At 36.8% G+C, this 19,475-nt stretch overlaps 2 non-coding genes across 2 annotated transcripts; both read right to left on the reverse strand.

The window, feature by feature from the left end:
- Nucleotides 1-11,038: 11,038 nt before the first annotated feature.
- Nucleotides 11,039-11,145, reverse strand: LOC120577781 (small nucleolar RNA R71). The gene has a single exon (XR_005643763.1). It is a non-coding gene; the product is annotated as a small nucleolar RNA R71 (small nucleolar RNA).
- A 5,742-nt stretch (nt 11,146-16,887) lies between these two features.
- On the reverse strand, nt 16,888-16,994 carry LOC120577782 (small nucleolar RNA R71). The gene has a single exon (XR_005643764.1). It is a non-coding gene; the product is annotated as a small nucleolar RNA R71 (small nucleolar RNA).
- Nucleotides 16,995-19,475: the final 2,481 nt, after the last annotated feature.

The raw sequence follows: 19,475 nt of genomic DNA on the forward strand, positions 1-19,475 counted from the left end.
CCGGGATACTTCTTGAAGTATTATTAGCCATTGTATTCGACGCATTGGCTTGTGATGTTTGCGAGACTACGTTTTCTTCAAGTACGGTCTCTACACGCTCTAACACAGGACCCATATTGCTATTTTGGCCAAGTTGTGTAGACCCTACAGGAATTGCCTGATTGGTCGTTGTTCCTGAAGTAGAAGCAGTGTTTGCTGCTGTTGTGCCAGAAACTATAGAAGGGCGCGTCATTTCAGGAAGTATTTTGTTATTCCTTAAACGCATACACAGTACAGACCAATAAAAAATTTAGAATTGAAAATTTTCAAAATTAAAAACACAAAAGGTCCCACTGGGCGTGCCAATTTGTTTACACTGATTTTTGGTAAACAATCACTGGTTTCAATGATGTTTACTTGCAAGATCGACCAGTAAATCTTAGGAGCATATTGTGTTTTTGTTGTTTGAAAATAAGAGTAATACTTGTTCGTAAAGTATTTTCGATAACGTAAAGACAAGAACAAAAATGTAAAGGAATCGAATTCAATCCATGTTGAATTCAATCGAAGTTCTGTAAATAACAATAATGAAAAGAAGTACCTTGAAAAGACTTGGTAAAACAAGACTTAAATTGCAAAAGTGTTTAAAAGATTGTATTGAATTTGTAAAGACTTAATGAAAGTTGGTACACATATTCATACTTTGCAACTTGTAACTCGTTTGTCGCTTCCATACGGACAGTATTGAGTGTAAGTTTTTAGTATGATTGAATTGTGACCCCTTTTTCCTAAGAAAAACTACTATTTATACAGATAGTCCTATAACTACCTAATCACATCCTTTCGATTCAAAATCGAAACTAGCCGTTCACAAAACTAGTCGTTTGCTAACTGCTTGGTCTTATCCGCAAGACCTGAAAAGCGCGTCGACAACTTCTTTCATCCGTCGAACTAGAAACAACGTCTTTGATTCCTGCTGAAGCACATTTGTATTTTTCGATGGATTTCTTTCTCAAAGCTTCGCCAAAACGGCATGTCACACTACTATACAAAATTTCTTAAATAGGATAAAACAATTTAATAACATCCTTCATAAAACTTCATTAATTTGCAGCGGAATATTCTTCAAAATTAAACTCCATTATCCAACAATAAATCTTGGCACTAGGCCTCAACAATAAACAAAGGCTACATTAACTTGTTCCAAAAATTGATACATAGATAGAAATTAAACTATAAATCCCATCCCACGTATCAGAGTCCTAGACACTTTGAGCCACCACCAACTACTCAGGATCACCTGCAAGTTACCCATAGGAAGGGCAACATTTTCAAGCAGAAGGGGTGAGATTCACAACAAAATATAGGTAAAGAATGCATCAATTGAATCTAACACCCTATCAGATACTTCATCAACAATATTATATAAATATCATCATTTTCCCATATCATCAACAATATTAATTTATAACCCTCTCAACAACATATGCAACCCATCAACACTCCACTAAGACTCCTCTAAACACCCATGCATGTGGTACCAAAAATCAGGGTCGTGACCCACACCGCTGTCGAATGGTTAAAGCATTCTCATCAGGACATAAGTCCTCACCACTAACACCACTTTGAGTAACTAGTACTCCACCACTTTGAACGACCGAGCGTTCCAGAGCCGAAGCTCTCCCACTGTTATGTTTATGCAACTAATCCCCTTGAGTATATCTACATACCAACCAATCTAACATATACATATATATGATTCACCACCCAATTTACATCAGGACATCCAGGGAAGTATATATCAACATACAAGCCATGCTTAATTCAACAATATAAACCATCCAAACAACAACAGAAATCAAACCAACAAAATACTGGGCAGCTCGCCTCGCGAGCACATCTGCTCGCTATGGCGAGCTCAGGAAATCAGGTACTCGCCATGGCGAGTTCGAGGCGAACTCGAGGCGAACAGAAATATGGTGCTCTCGGGAAAAATGATATTTTTCTCACTAAACCAACCATTCTAAGCTCCCTAGTTATCTTTTTAACCTAAAACTTACTCCAGTCACCCTTATAATCATCTAGGTACATAGTACTACCCAAATTACGGCTTATAACAACATTTTAAAAATCCAGATTTTCACAAGGTTACTCGCCATGGCGAGTTGTACCACTCGCGAGGCGAGCTATGAAGTTATTCACTCGCTATGGCGAGCATAGGCTACTCGCGAGGCGAGCGATGAACTTCTGTACGGACAGAATGCAGTTTTTTTCCAAAAATCCCATTTTTCCTCAATTCACTCCCCAAATTAGTTTACAGATATGCAAAGAAAGGTTTTATGCCCTCAGAACCCATTTCTAACCCCAATTCAACGATTCCTAGACTCATAACCCATTAATCAACAAAAACCTAACTTCTCCCAATTCTCACATAAACCTGTTAGAACAAAATCAGAATTCAGAACCTATAAGATTGCGGTAAACCTCACCCTTACCTTAGAATTGCAGAAATAACACAGCAGAAATCGGTTCCTAAGTTCCTCTCCCTTGCTCTTGGCTTTCTCCCAAACTTGTCTGTTTTCACGTAAAACGTTTCTCTGGTTTTTCCTTTCTTAACTCCCAACTTGTAACTCCCCTAATTAGCAAATAACTCCCCACTAACTATATTAATTATAACATAACCCCCCAAACTCTAATTAATTATATTCTCCACTTATTCTAATTATTTAATAAAATAAATCATATAATAAATATATATACACCACATAAATCACCAAAAACCATATAAATGACACCACATAATTAAAATAATTAAATAATGATTAGAGCGTTACAGTTACGGGAAGGTGTTAGGCACCCGCAATGACTATAGTACTCTATAGGAACCGTTTTCCTAGTTTTATGTCTACGCTTTATTTTTAATGTTATTTATTAAAAAAGGAAATTGTTTATGTTAAGAATGGGGGGAGGAGTGTTTGGATTTTTATTTTATTGGACTTGGAGAGGTTTTGACCTCTTGCCTACATACCCTTTTAAGGGATCAAAATTCCATGTAGTTCTCTTTCACAAGTGTTTTTGTGTGCTTCAATTGATTTTAAGTTTTGGAAAATGGTTTTGAAGAAGGGAAAGAGGCCGTAAAGGCATGAGAGGAGAAAATGATGAATGGTTGGTTCAATTATTATTAAAAAAGGTCTAAGTTGGAATTAGAGTTCATTTGAGTTTTTCTTAAGAAAATAAAGGGAAAATTCAATGGAGTTTTGACTCCAAGGTTTATTAGGAAAAAAATTTCAAGTGATGGGATTTACTTATTTTGGAAAATTGATATTTTTCTAAGTATCGCGTTTCCTAAGCATACATCTAAAGCGGTAAATCAACATACAACGTGTGTGCGTGTCGGTGCTTGTGTCGGTGTACATCATTAGAGTCCATTGTCTGTTACATTGGCCCTAGTTTACATTCTATGGTCTTGCAAGAAATTAAAAAGGAAATTGAAACTACCAAAATTTACATGCCAATTTTAACATAGAAATGAATGGTAAAATACCTAAACTATAAGAAATGGAGATGAAATGATAGAATGCTTATGAGGTGAATGAAACAAGAAATAAAATGTTAGTAAAATAAGGTGTAAAATGGTAAGAAAAGTAAGCAAAGAATTACGAGGCGAAACGGTAAAAAATGACAACAATAACCAAAACATGAAAAAAAATACAATACTTGCGACACAAGAAACTAACAAATCACATCAAAAACAGTAAAGTAATTACACAAACAGTAGCATATTCAACACAAAATTGCATATCAATCATCCATGTCATATATCAAAATATTATGAACAAAAATGTGGTAAAAATTGCACAAAATTCCACTAAAAAAAAAAAAAAAACTATCAAAAAAATACACATATATTTCTATCAATTTTTGACATGTAAAAACATCACAAAATTTTAAAAATACATCAAGAAACATATAGGAATTTTTTAGGAATTTTTTGCAAGAAAATTGGACAAGCAGGGGGTTCAGATAGCAAGACAGCAAGGTGCAAATAGCAAGAAATTGACAAGAAACAAAAGGATCTGCGCAGAAGGAGGCCCAAGCCCAAAACCTAAGGCCTGGATACACAGGGAGCGTTGGATTGATCCAGGGGGAAAAACCCTAGATCCAACGCTCAGGATTGCAAGGGATTGGACCGGTCTTGAACCGGTCCGGTCTAGGGGTCTATAAAAGCATGCTAACACCGGTTTAATCATTCTTCTATGTTCTTTATCTCTCTTCTCTCATCCTAGTGAGAGAAGCTCTCGCCTCTCTCTTCCTTTCCTCCGCCGGCTTCTGGATTGAGTGGCCGGAGATGATGAAGTTCGGCCGGAATCTTCATAGATCCGCCGGAAACTTCATCTTCTCCGGCGAGATCTCCAGGTTTCCGGCAACCTCTAATCTCACCAGAACTTCGAAAATTTTACATCAAACTCTTCGTTTCTTTATTCTAAGCACGAATCTGGCATTGGTTTTCACAAATAGAGCTTGAATCAACGTAGATCTAAAAAACTCTTTTACGGTTTTGAAAATATTTTTTAGGTTTTTAGTTTTTTTCGAACGAAACTCTTTGAAACTTTAAAGATCTACATTGATTCGTTCTTGTTATTGTTCTTAAGCAAGAAAGAGGAAGTTTGTGTGTTTACCTGTGGTTTCAATTGGAGATTTTGAGCGAAGATCTCCGGAAACACTTGAACTTGATTCTGTTCGTTGATTTTTTGGATTTGAATCCGAAAATAAATCGGTTCTTCTTCTTCTTCGCTGGTTCAATCTTCTTCGTCTTCTTTCTCTTCTTCTTCTCACTGATTCCTTCGTGATCGGTGCTTGAGTTTGCCAATGGCGAATTCGCACCTTGAATTGCGAAGGAAACCGATTCGATGATGAAGATTCAGTGATGAATCTCTGAGAATTGCGAAAGATTCACTGAATTTGGTATTGAATTGTGGTTCTAGAAATTTAGGGTTTGAGTTTTGTTCTTCACGTTCTTGGTGATTTTATGAGTTTTTGATCTAACTGAATGAAGAGAGAAAACTGTGATTCTGTTTGTTGAGGTGGCGTGTGATGTATGGGTCTATGTGGATTTGTGCACCTTTTATAGGCTGCCATGTGTGATTCCGGATCAATGAGATGGTGACACCTGTTTTTAAACTTACGGACCTTTCTGCAAAATAAGAAAATTGAAGGACTGGACTGCAATTTACAAAAAAGGACCAAAAAATGCAATTTTAAAAAGTGTTGGACTAAAATGCAATTTTAGAAACTGTTTCAGGGACTAAAATGCAATTAAAATAAAATTGGACTAAAATTGGTAAATTGGACAAAACGTAAAGTGAAACCAAAAAATAAAATCAATCAAAAGGACTAAAATGAACCAATTACAAAAATGAGGTATTTTAAAATACATCTCTGTCGAAATTTTGACAGGAAAAGACCAAAATGCCCCTAGGGACTAAACTGACTCAAGCTGACTCAGATGCAATTTTTGAAATGATTTTTAAACAGAAATTCAACAGTGATTTGTACAGACAAGTTAAAAAGGCTCAGAGACAGTTACAAGGACAAAAATGAGTTCCACTGCAGGAAATGACCAAAATACCCTTTTTGTATGATTTTTGAAATAAAATGCAAGAAAAGTAATGCAATGATTCAGAGAGTTTTTCAAATGACTTGTAAGGCAAGAAAGACACTTTGGATAGTTTTACGCAAGAAAATCATGATTGAACATATTTTGAGACAGAGACAGTAAAATAGGCAGATGAAAAGAGAGTAAAGATTCAGAGTAAAACAACAGTAAATTGACAATTATTAGTAGTAGAAAATAAATTTGAATGAGTAGTTTTAGGTCCAAAATCAGGGTATAACAGCTGCCCCTATTTAAGTTTCTTTGTCCGGTGGGTCAAGAGACGGAGTCTTTGGCTTGACGGGACGAAGACACTTAAATATCAACATTTGCACTGTTTTTGGACGTAAAAATACGCTTGCACATTTTCAAATATCATGAACGCCATGCAACATTTGGATTATGAATGCAAGACAAACGAGAGTTGGAACTAACAAAAGATGTCATATCCATTGCGGGACTGATAGACATTGACAAGATAACAGATAACAAGGTAGACAGGAAACTAGAAGCAAATTGACGGGTACAAGCTGCTCTCGGATTGAGCTAGGCACTTAACCGGGAATAAAGGCAGACAGACAGGTGTGAGTTGTTCTTGGATCGAACTGGTCACTCGACCGAAAGCAAAGGCAAATAGACAGGTGCGAGCTTGTTCTTGGATACGAACTGGTTACTCCACCGGAGACAAAAACAAACAAACAGGTGCAAGCTGCTCTTGGATTTGAACTAGCCACTTGACCGAACAGAAACAGATAGACAGGTACAAGCTGTTCCTAGACTTGAACCAGCCACTTGACCGAACAGAAACAAATTCACTAGGGATTAGTTTTTGACAAAATATAGATTGAAACTGACTTGACGTCGATTTGATTTGAAAGGTATAGATTGACCAATATTATTGGCTCACAAGATTTTGACAGAGAACCTGACATGAGTATTGAATTGAGACTTGTTGATATTGGAAATGCAATATGCACGGATGATATAACAGTTTTATTAAATGTATGGGCACGTAATATGCATGATTATGCATGTATGAATGCTTGTAATGCATGACTGTTGGCAGTTTGTAGACACAGTTTCGCAGAGACAGACAAGACATTGGAGTATTGGGCACGTAGTGGCTCGTGCTATATTACACATTCCTGGAAATTCTCTTTGGAGATAACGTCGTTGGGAGACGTATCGGGGCCATGGCTGAGGGCAGGTAGCTATGCAACTTGCTGGGGATAGAATCTCGGAAGACTCTGCTGGGGATAATGTCGTCATTGCTGGGCATTTCAGTGTTGGGTGTACTGTGGATGTCGCATCTGTGGTCAATGCTTTTTGCATGTCATTTTCTCAATTTTTCATTTTTGTTGCATCCCATTTTTGCCTGGATCGCCCTTTCGGGTTTTCGATCCACCGGGGAAATAAATTTTTATCTTTGCCCCATTTTTGCCTGAACCATCCTTTTGGGTTGTCAATCCAGCGGGGTGCTCATTTTTGCCTAAGTCGCCCTTTCGGGTTTTCAACTTAGCGAGCCCATTCATTTTCATGCATTTTCATTCTGTTTTTTCATTCTTGCCATTGACCAAAGACTATCCTGGGGAAGAACCTGCTTGTAACACATATTGAAATAGACATCAACATACACTCGCTCATGCAAGTTTCGTTTGAATGTACCCTGTTGCTTAGGTTTGCTTTCAAAATAGACAAAAACTTTTCAATTTTCAGGATGTTTGTTTCAAGTATTGTCATTATCAAGATAGAAAGAAAATTTTTGTACATAGCTTTGAAAGTAGAAAGAAAGTAGAGTTTCAAACAAAAGCAAAGGCTCAAATTGATGTATAAGACTGGTGGTCAGCCGAAGGCGTGACTCCACGGATTTACAAAGCTTGGAAAATGGTAATTTTATTGGTTGGTGGTACATTGGACATAGTAACCACTACATTTCCTAGAAACTTTGAATTCGCAAGCACCGAAGCTTCTGATGAAGATGGTCATTAACAGCTGCAGATGCCCCAAGGGGATGGTGGTTGGCCAGATATAGTTACTTGCCTTTTGTTTCAATCTCATTTTTGCATGAACCGCCCTTCCGGGTTTTCGGCTCATCGAGACGCTCATTCTTGCCTGAGTTGCGTACAATCTCAGCGAGCTTTTCATATTTTTTTTTTTTTTGTGTCCCTTATTATGCCTGGACCGCCCTTTCGGGTTTTCGATCCACCGGGAAGCGCATTTTTGCCTAGGCCGCCCTTTCGGGTTTTCGACCTACCACGCTGTTCTTTTCATATATCTAGGCAAAGTATTTCTTGACTATATCAGCATTCACAGGATTTGGAAGTTCTACACCATCCATGTGTGTAAGAATTAAAGCACCACCGGAGAAGGCCTTCTTGACAACATAAGGACCTTCGTAGTTAGGTGTCCACTTGCCCCTTGGGTCGGGTTGCTGGCTTATCCTCCTTTTCAATACAAGTTCTCCTTCCTTGAATTCTCGAGGACGGACTTTCTTGTCAAAGGCAGTCTTCATTCTTGCTTGATATGACTGTCCACGAGCCATGGCATCCATACGTTTTTCCTCAATCAAGTTCAACTGATCATACCGGCTTTGGCACCATTCAGCCTCGGATAACTTTGCTTCCATGATCACACGGAGAGATGGGATCTCCACTTCCAAAGGAAGAACTGCTTCCATACCATATACAAGAGAGAAAGGGGTTGCCCCGGTTGAACTGCGCACTGTAGTACGGTAGCCATGCAGAGCATAGGGCAACATCTCATGCCAACCTTTGTAGGTAGTTACCATTTTCTGGACAATCTTCTTGATATTCTTATTGGCTGCCTCTACTGCACCATTCATCTGAGGCCTATAAGGAGAAGAATTATGATGCTCAATTTTGAATTCTTCGCAGAGAGCTTGCACCACATTGTTGTTCAAGTTAGTACCATTGTTGGTAATGATCTTGCTGGGAACACCATATCGACAGATGATGTTGTTCCTGATGAACTTGGCTACCACTTGCTTAGTTACATTGGTATAAGATGCCGCTTCAACCCATTTGGTGAAGTAGTCAATTGCCACTAAGAGGAAACGATGACCGTTTGAACCCTTCGGTTCAATTCTTCCAATCATGTCGATGCCCCACATGGAGAACGGCCATGGGGATGAAATAACATTGAGGGCATGCGGAGGCACATGAATCTTATCAGCATAGATTTGACATTTGTGGCACTTTCTGGCGTGCTGGTAGCAATCATGCTCCATGGTCATCCAGTAGTAACCTGCTCGTAACAACTTCCTTGACATAGTGTGCCCCGTAGCGTGGGTCCCGAAGGTACCGTCATGTACATCATGCATTAACTGCTTGATGAGTCATTTATATACTATTTTAATATGCTTTTTAGTTTAGTTTTATTTAGATTTTATATATTTATATATTAGTATTATTTCCTTTTTAGGATAGTTTACTTTAAATTGCAATTTATTATATTTCAGGGAAGAATATTGGATGGATTGAGTCTTGGAGCAAAAGAAAGGGATTTGGAGCAGATTGGACACGAAAATATGAAGATTGGGAAACAAAATATGTCTCCCACAAGTCAGAAGCCTGGCACGGCCCGTGCTAGCCTTGGCACGGCCGTGCCACCCTCCATAAGACCTTTTGCTGCTTTTGCTTGGGCTCTAAGCTATTCTATTTTAGCGCACAATCTACCGTGGAATATTCTTGGATTATACTTGCTTAGATTTTAAGTCAATTGTGTACTATAAATAGAGTAGCTAGCCATCACAAATATTCATCTTTTCTTGGAATACAATATGTGACAATTGTCTTTCTAATAAAAGTTCATTTTACTTTATTGTTATTTACTTTTATGCTTTCTCTCTTCTTCCCCTTGTCTACGATGAACATTAGTGAGTAGACTTCTCTTGTATTGGGATTGTTGGATAAGTCTAATGACATAATCCTAATCAAACCAAGCTTTAAACCTTAATCTTATGTAACCCTAATTCCTTATCTAAATTCACCGCTTTAACATGGATCAACCATTATCAAACTGTGGAAACGAAAGTGGAGGGTTTGATAATTGTTTATCCATCATCTCAAATATCAATTCATAAAACGAAAGTGGAGCTTTGATATTCGAACAAGTGAATTTAGACAAGGATTGCAAAGTCAGCGAAATAGGCTTTGCAATCTTTGAGACATATAGTTTCGATCTTCAAGGGAACTAATAACAATCAAGTCAGCGAAATAGGCTTGGTTGTTAGAGGAACCAAAATCTAATAGTAATCAAGTCAGCGAAATAGGCTTGGTTGCTAGAGGAACAAAAGAGAAACTGTCTTGAGAAATTAGGTCTAACATAAAGTTATAAGTTTAATAGTTTGGTTTGAGAAGGACTTGTCGTTAGGATGAACCAATAACCCCAAGGCTTTTATCTTTTATTATTATTTTCTTTTAAATATATAAAAATACAACTTTCTACCTTATAAACCTTTAGTCTAATCATTATCTAAAGTTAATTGAATTCATAACTCCCTGTCGGAACGATACTCTTTTCATACTACTTCGGTAAGACCGTGCACTTGCGGTTTTATCCCATCAAGTTTTTGGCGCCGCTGCCGGGGAGTTATTGTAATTTGATTAACTTTTCAATAGTGTTTAGTCTTAAAAAAAAAAAAAAAAAAAGTTATATAAGTAAATAAAATATATTTATATATAAAAAAAATTATTTCTTTTTCTTATCTTTTTATTTTTTATATATTTATCTCTCTCTCTCTATATATATATATAAAAAACAAAAAACAAAAAAATATATATATATATATATATTTATATATAAAATATATCTCTCTCTCTCTCTCTCCATAAATAAAAAAAAAACATATATATATATATTTTCTTTCCTTTTCTTATCTCTTTATTTTTTTATATATATATATAAAATATCTCTCCCTCCCTTTCTACTTATTTATTTTTTTTATTATTATTATTATTTTTTATTTTCTATCTTTAACCGTTTTGATTTCAGGCATGACTTAAAGAAGATAATAATGATATGGATGAGAAACGTGCTCTTAAAGAGTATGGAATCACATCTTCAGATGAGCCGTACGATGCTATTGTATACCCAACGGTTGAGGATATTAAATTTGAAATAAAGCCTGCACTTATTTACCTGGTGCAGCAAAATCAATTTTTCGGATCACCCACTGAGGATCCGAATTTTCATATTTCAACTTTTCTAAGACTCAGTGGAACTTTGAAGGCAAACCAAGAGGCCGTAAGGCTGCACCTCTTTCCTTTCTCTTTGAGGGATAGAGCTAGTGCTTGGTTTCATTCATTGAAAATTGGTTCTATAATTTCATGGGACCAAATGAGAAAGGCATTCCTTTCCCAATTCTTTCCCCATAGTAAAACTGCTCAATTAAGGAGTCAAATCACACAATTCACTCAAAAAGATGGTGAATCTCTTTACAATGCGTGGGAGAGTTTCAAAGAAATGCTTAGGCTTTGCCCCCATCATGGTTTTGAGAATTGGCTTATTATCCACACTTTTTATAATGGTCTTTTGTTTTCCACAAAAATGAATGTTGATGCAGCTGCAGGTGGAGCTTTGATGAATAAAACTTACACAGGAGCCTATGATTTGATCGAGAACATGACATACAACCACTATCAGTGGACAAGTGAGAGAGTTATCACTGAAGGTACTCCTCCACCCGCTAAAAAAGAGGCAGGTATGTGCCAAGTTTCTACCCTTGATCATCTATCTGCTAAGGTGGACACACTTCTTCAAAAATTTGATAAATTAACTGTAAGTGTCGTCACACCTGCTCTTGTTTCACCACCTTGTGAATTTTGTGGAATACTTGACCATACTGGTGTTGAATGCCAACTAGGTAGTGTTGCTAAAAGTCCCGAGCAAAATTTTTATACCTTTGGACAACAAACAACACCACCCGTTTATGCAAGCAACGAAAGAGTCCCTCAGAAATCCAGCTTGGAAATTTTACTAGAAAAACATGCTATGGAGCAATCCAAGCAATTTCAAGAACTTAAAAATCAAACTGGATCTTTGAATGACTCTTTTGTCAAGCTTACATCTAAAGTGGACTCCATTGCTACTCACACTAGAATGCTAGAAACTCAAATCTCTCAAGTAGCCCAAAAAGCAGCTACTTCATCTCAAACCCCCGAAGTCTTTCCAGGTCAAACTGAAGCCAACCCCAAAGACCTTATAAATGCTATTCAACTTAGGGACGGTAAGCAGTTAGAGGACCCCATTATGAAAACTAAGACAATTGAGGGTGAGATAGAGAGTGAAAAGCAACAAGGTGAGGAAGTCATAGGAGAGAGTGATAAGCCAATCGTTTCACCACCTTATAAACTCAAAATCCATGTCCCACAAAGGCTTGTTAAGCCTAACCTCATAGTGAATGAGAGTTTTTCCACCCCTTGTGTGATTGTTGAGAGTGAAACCATTGAAAAAGCTATGTGTAATTTGGGAGAGAATCTTAGGTTGATGCCACTATCCCTTTGGGAAAGATTGGGTATTGGGTAGAGAAACCTTCTAATCGTCAAGCTAATGACTCTAAAAGAGCGCTTCGTGGGAGGCAACCCACGGGTTTAATTGCTTTTATTTTGTTTGTTTTTTTGTTGTTTTAATTTATTTTGTAGGTATTTGTCCAAAAATGATGCGAAAAATGAAGAAAATTGAGCCTTGCATGTCCAGAAGCTTGGCACGGCCAGTGCCAGTGATGGCACCGCCGTGCCTGTAACCTAGCCATACTTCATCAACTTCCAGAGAGTTGGCACGGCCCGTGCCTGTACTGGCACGGCCGTGCCATGGTCCCAGACCCTCTTTTACCATTTTTTTTCACTTTTCTTCTTCTTCCTTCATTCTCAAACACAAACTACCCTCATCCTTCAAATTCCCTCTCTAAACCTCCATAACATCAACATTTAAACCTCCATATCTATCTCCATTCATCATTCCAAACATTTACCACCAATCAAAACCAACAATCATCCATTCAAACACCAAATTCTACACTATTTAACCCTAACCCAAAAACCAAAAAAAAATTCTTCACCAATCTCCATCATTAAACTCATCAACCTCACTTAAACCCCAACCCATCACTAAACCAACCTTTCCAAACCAAAACCTTACCAAACCATAACCTTCCCTAAAACCCAAACCAAGTTAACTAGGTCAATGACATAAAAAAGGCAAGGAGATTGAAAGCTCTAGAAGTGGTGCAAAGAAAGAGAAAGCAACATCCAAGAACCATGGCATCCATTTTAAAGATGACAAGCAAAGGAGTAGGTCTAAAGCTCTTATCTCTCAATCTATTTATGCTTGACGATACACTGATAATAATGCTATGGATAGACTAGGAAAGAGGTAGGGACTGATGAGGAATGATGAGCTATTTATGAGAAATGCTTTATAACCACCATGTTAACATTTGCTATTACTTGCTTGATTATCTTGTTTCAATTGATAAAAAGAAAACCGGATGATAAGGGTAATATAATGGTAGATGGAATCATCACTTTTATTGCTAAGAAGTTTGGGGTGAGTATGAATCAAGGGATCAAGAGGATATATGAGAACTATTATCTAAACTTTTATACTACTTTGTCATTCCTTAAAACCCATGACCCTACTCACAATTACCAATATGCATGGAGAATCATTAGAGCTAATTGTTTGATTATTCTACCTAATTCGGACATTACTAATCCGGAGGTGGTGGAAAATTTGCTTTATGTTGGTACTAACCCACAGGTACAAAATGATGGTGATGATGGTGGTGATGAAGAGGAGGTAGGTGCAAACTTGCACCATTAACAAGAAGCCAGTGGAAACTATAATGATGAATGGTAGGCATTGATGCAAACCGAAGTTCAAAGAACATGCACCGAGCAACAAAGACAAGGTGTTGAAATGATCGGGCTAAGAAAAGATGTCCTAAGGGGCAATCAAATAAATGAATAAAACAATCAAATGTTCCGATACATGATGCAACATCTTCACCTCCAAGGTCCACCTTAAGGACTTCAATAAAATTGTGAGCTCTCCTCTTCCTTTACTCTTCTCTACTTCTCTTCTTTCTTCATCCTCTTCTTCTTTTTCTTCTTCTTCTTCTTCTTCTTTTGAATCATTGAGGACAATGCTTCTCCTAAGTGTGGGGGGAGCCTAATAAAGTGTCTTTAGTCGTAGTGTTTCCAAACTCCCTTGAACTTTATTCTTTTGTTTTGTTTTATTGTAAAAGGCATGGTTAAGTAGCTAATTTTTATTGAAAATATCATGACACAAAAATTTTCATTGTCTCCTCTTATTTTGTTGATTCTTGTACATGAAAGCAAACTCTTGTGTTTTAAGTCTTCTTGATATACCCACATATTGTTTTAAAGTGAATAAAATTCTCCAATGAGAAAAACAGAAAGTTGCTTCCCTTGAGTAAATGTATGAATAGGTATTTTAAGGAAACGCGTTTTAATCTTAGTGGTGCATTAACCTTTAAAGATTCTCAAAATGCCAGTAGTATAAGTTAGTATAAGGGAGTTCATAAAAAGCCAAAAAGCCAAATAAATTCCAAGATCTCATCATTGAATCTAGATTGGGGAAGGAGGTAGGCCCTCCGACTTCCTACGTGAAGATGATTGTTATCTTGAGGAAAAACTTTAAAACGCATCATTGAATCTAGATTGGGGAAGGGGGTAGGCCCTCCGACTTCCTAGGTGAAAATGATGTTTTAAGGGATACCATTGAATCTAGATTGGGGAAGGGGGTAGGCCCTCCGACCTCCTACGTGAAGATGTTGTTCCTTAAATAAAGAACTTAAAATGTGCAAATGGCAAAGAACAAAGATTCTCAAATACTCCCATCTCTCTTATATGAATTATAGAAGGAATCTTTCTTGGTTGGTTTAGTGCTAAGATTAGACCATGTTTCCTCATAATGCCTATCTTATACAGGAGCAAGAAAAGGGTTGGACTTCACACACACACTCACTTGAAACTTGATCGTTGGGTTGAATAAAAATTACAAGAAATGCTTGAGTTTGTGATTAGTGTACATTTGGGATTTCAGCCCTTGAGGAGACATGTGCTTTAATTGAATTGTCATTTGATATAACTGTTGGTGCTACTATGTTTATGCCTTTTGCTTGAGGACAAGCAAAGATTCAAGTGTGGGGGAGTTTGATGAGTCATTTATATACTATTTTAATATGCTTTTTAGTTTAGTTTTATTTAGATTTTATATATTTTTATATTAGTATTATTTCCTTTTTAGGATAGTTTACTTTAAATTGCAATTTATTATATTTCAGGGAAGAATATTGGATGGATTGAGTCTTGGAGCAAAAGAAAGGGATTTGGAGCAGATTGGACACGAAAATATGAAGATTGGGAAACAAAATATGTCTCCCACAAGTCAGAAGCCTGGCACGGCCCGTGCTAGCCTTGGCACGGCCGTGCCACCCTCCATAAGACCTTTTGCTGCTTTTGCTTGGGCTCTAAGCTATTCTATTTTAGCGCACAATCTACCGTGGAATATTCTTGGATTATACTTGCTTAGATTTTAAGTCAATTGTGTACTATAAATAGAGTAGCTAGCCATCACAAATATTCATCTTTTCTTGGAATACAATATGTGACAATTGTCTTTCTAATAAAAGTTCATTTTACTTTATTGTTATTTACTTTTATGCTTTCTCTCTTCTTCCCCTTGTCTACGATGAACATTAGTGAGTAGACTTCTCTTGTATTGGGATTGTTGGATAAGTCTAATGACATAATCCTAATCAAACCAAGCTTTAAACCTTAATCTTATGTAACCCTAATTCCTTATCTAAATTCACCGCTTTAACATGGATCAACCATTATCAAACTGTGGAAACGAAAGTGGAGGGTTTGATAATTGTTTATCCATCATCTCAAATATCAATTCATAAAACGAAAGTGGAGCTTTGATATTCGAACAAGTGAATTTAGACAAGGATTGCAAAGTCAGCGAAATAGGCTTTGCAATCTTTGAGACATATAGTTTCGATCTTCAAGGGAACTAATAACAATCAAGTCAGCGAAATAGGCTTGGTTGTTAGAGGAACCAAAATCTAATAGTAATCAAGTCAGCGAAATAGGCTTGGTTGCTAGAGGAACAAAAGAGAAACTGTCTTGAGAAATTAGGTCTAACATAAAGTTATAAGTTTAATAGTTTGGTTTGAGAAGGACTTGTCGTTAGGATGAACCAATAACCCCAAGGCTTTTATCTTTTATTATTATTTTCTTTTAAATATATAAAAATACAACTTTCTACCTTATAAACCTTTAGTCTAATCATTATCTAAAGTTAATTGAATTCATAACTCCCTGTCGGAACGATACTCTTTTCATACTACTTCGGTAAGACCGTGCACTTGCGGTTTTATCCCATCAAGTTTTTGGCGCCGCTGCCGGGGAGTTATTGTAATTTGATTAACTTTTCAATAGTGTTTAGTCTTAAAAAAAAAAAAAAAAAGTTATATAAGTAAATAAAATATATTTATATATAAAAAAAAAATTATTTCTTTTTCTTATCTTTTTATTTTTTATATATTTATCTCTCTCTCTCTCTATATATATATAAAAAAAACAAAAAACAAAAAATATATATATATATATATTTATATATAAAATATATCTCTCTCTCTCTCTCTCCATAAATAAAAAAAAAACATATATATATATATTTTCTTTCCTTTTCTTATCTCTTTATTTTTTTATATATATATATAAAATATCTCTCCCTCCCTTTCTACTTATTTATTTTTTTTATTATTATTATTATTTTTTATTTTCTATCTTTAACCGTTTTGATTTCAGGCATGACTTAAAGAAGATAATAATGATATGGATGAGAAACGTGCTCTTAAAGAGTATGGAATCACATCTTCAGATGAGCCGTACGATGCTATTGTATACCCAACGGTTGAGGATATTAAATTTGAAATAAAGCCTGCACTTATTTACCTGGTGCAGCAAAATCAATTTTTCGGATCACCCACTGAGGATCCGAATTTTCATATTTCAACTTTTCTAAGACTCAGTGGAACTTTGAAGGCAAACCAAGAGGCCGTAAGGCTGCACCTCTTTCCTTTCTCTTTGAGGGATAGAGCTAGTGCTTGGTTTCATTCATTGAAAATTGGTTCTATAATTTCATGGGACCAAATGAGAAAGGCATTCCTTTCCCAATTCTTTCCCCATAGTAAAACTGCTCAATTAAGGAGTCAAATCACACAATTCACTCAAAAAGATGGTGAATCTCTTTACAATGCGTGGGAGAGTTTCAAAGAAATGCTTAGGCTTTGCCCCCATCATGGTTTTGAGAATTGGCTTATTATCCACACTTTTTATAATGGTCTTTTGTTTTCCACAAAAATGAATGTTGATGCAGCTGCAGGTGGAGCTTTGATGAATAAAACTTACACAGGAGCCTATGATTTGATCGAGAACATGACATACAACCACTATCAGTGGACAAGTGAGAGAGTTATCACTGAAGGTACTCCTCCACCCGCTAAAAAAGAGGCAGGTATGTGCCAAGTTTCTACCCTTGATCATCTATCTGCTAAGGTGGACACACTTCTTCAAAAATTTGATAAATTAACTGTAAGTGTCGTCACACCTGCTCTTGTTTCACCACCTTGTGAATTTTGTGGAATACTTGACCATACTGGTGTTGAATGCCAACTAGGTAGTGTTGCTAAAAGTCCCGAGCAAAATTTTTATACCTTTGGACAACAAACAACACCACCCGTTTATGCAAGCAACGAAAGAGTCCCTCAGAAATCCAGCTTGGAAATTTTACTAGAAAAACATGCTATGGAGCAATCCAAGCAATTTCAAGAACTTAAAAATCAAACTGGATCTTTGAATGACTCTTTTGTCAAGCTTACATCTAAAGTGGACTCCATTGCTACTCACACTAGAATGCTAGAAACTCAAATCTCTCAAGTAGCCCAAAAAGTAGCTACTTCATCTCAAACCCCCGAAGTCTTTCCAGGTCAAACTGAAGCCAACCCCAAAGACCTTATAAATGCTATTCAACTTAGGGACGGTAAGCAGTTAGAGGACCCCATTATGAAAACTAAGACAATTGAGGGTGAGATAGAGAGTGAAAAGCAACAAGGTGAGGAAGTCATAGGAGAGAGTGATAAGCCAATCGTTTCACCACCTTATAAACTCAAAATCCATGTCCCACAAAGGCTTGTTAAGCCTAACCTCATAGTGAATGAGAGTTTTTCCACCCCTTGTGTGATTGTTGAGAGTGAAACCATTGAAAAAGCTATGTGTAATTTGGGAGAGAATCTTAGGTTGATGCCACTATCCCTTTGGGAAAGATTGGGTATTGGGTAGAGAAACCTTCTAATCGTCAAGCTAATGACTCTAAAAGAGCGCTTCGTGGGAGGCAACCCACGGGTTTAATTGCTTTTATTTTGTTTGTTTTTTTGTTGTTTTAATTTATTTTGTAGGTATTTGTCCAAAAATGATGCGAAAAATGAAGAAAATTGAGCCTTGCATGTCCAGAAGCTTGGCACGGCCAGTGCCAGTGATGGCACCGCCGTGCCTGTAACCTAGCCATACTTCATCAACTTCCAGAGAGTTGGCACGGCCCGTGCCTGTACTGGCACGGCCGTGCCATGGTCCCAGACCCTCTTTTACCATTTTTTTTCACTTTTCTTCTTCTTCCTTCATTCTCAAACACAAACTACCCTCATCCTTCAAATTCCCTCTCTAAACCTCCATAACATCAACATTTAAACCTCCATATCTATCTCCATTCATCATTCCAAACATTTACCACCAATCAAAACCAACAATCATCCATTCAAACACCAAATTCTACACTATTTAACCCTAACCCAAAAACCAAAAAAAAATTCTTCACCAATCTCCATCATTAAACTCATCAACCTCACTTAAACCCCAACCCATCACTAAACCAACCTTTCCAAACCAAAACCTTACCAAACCATAACCTTCCCTAAAACCCAAACCAAGTTAACTAGGTCAATGACATAAAAAAGGCAAGGAGATTGAAAGCTCTAGAAGTGGTGCAAAGAAAGAGAAAGCAACATCCAAGAACCATGGCATCCATTTTAAAGATGACAAGCAAAGGAGTAGGTCTAAAGCTCTTATCTCTCAATCTATTTATGCTTGACGATACACTGATAATAATGCTATGGATAGACTAGGAAAGAGGTAGGGACTGATGAGGAATGATGAGCTATTTATGAGAAATGCTTTATAACCACCATGTTAACATTTGCTATTACTTGCTTGATTATCTTGTTTCAATTGATAAAAAGAAAACCGGATGATAAGGGTAATATAATGGTAGATGGAATCATCACTTTTATTGCTAAGAAGTTTGGGGTGAGTATGAATCAAGGGATCAAGAGGATAGATGAGAACTATTATCTAAACTTTTATACTACTTTGTCATTCCTTAAAACCCATGACCCTACTCACAATTACCAATATGCATGGAGAATCATTAGAGCTAATTGTTTGATTATTCTACCTAATTCGGACATTACTAATCCGGAGGTGGTGGAAAATTTGCTTTATGTTGGTACTAACCCACAGGTACAAAATGATGGTGATGATGGTGGTGATGAAGAGGAGGTAGGTGCAAACTTGCACCATTAACAAGAAGCCAGTGGAAACTATAATGATGAATGGTAGGCATTGATGCAAACCGAAGTTCAAAGAACATGCACCGAGCAACAAAGACAAGGTGTTGAAATGATCGGGCTAAGAAAAGATGTCCTAAGGGGCAATCAAATAAATGAATAAAACAA

The sequence above is a fragment of the Medicago truncatula genome, chromosome 8, assembly GCF_003473485.1.
Source record: "Medicago truncatula cultivar Jemalong A17 chromosome 8, MtrunA17r5.0-ANR, whole genome shotgun sequence".
In the NCBI taxonomy this organism is placed as follows: Eukaryota; Viridiplantae; Streptophyta; class Magnoliopsida; order Fabales; family Fabaceae; genus Medicago; species Medicago truncatula.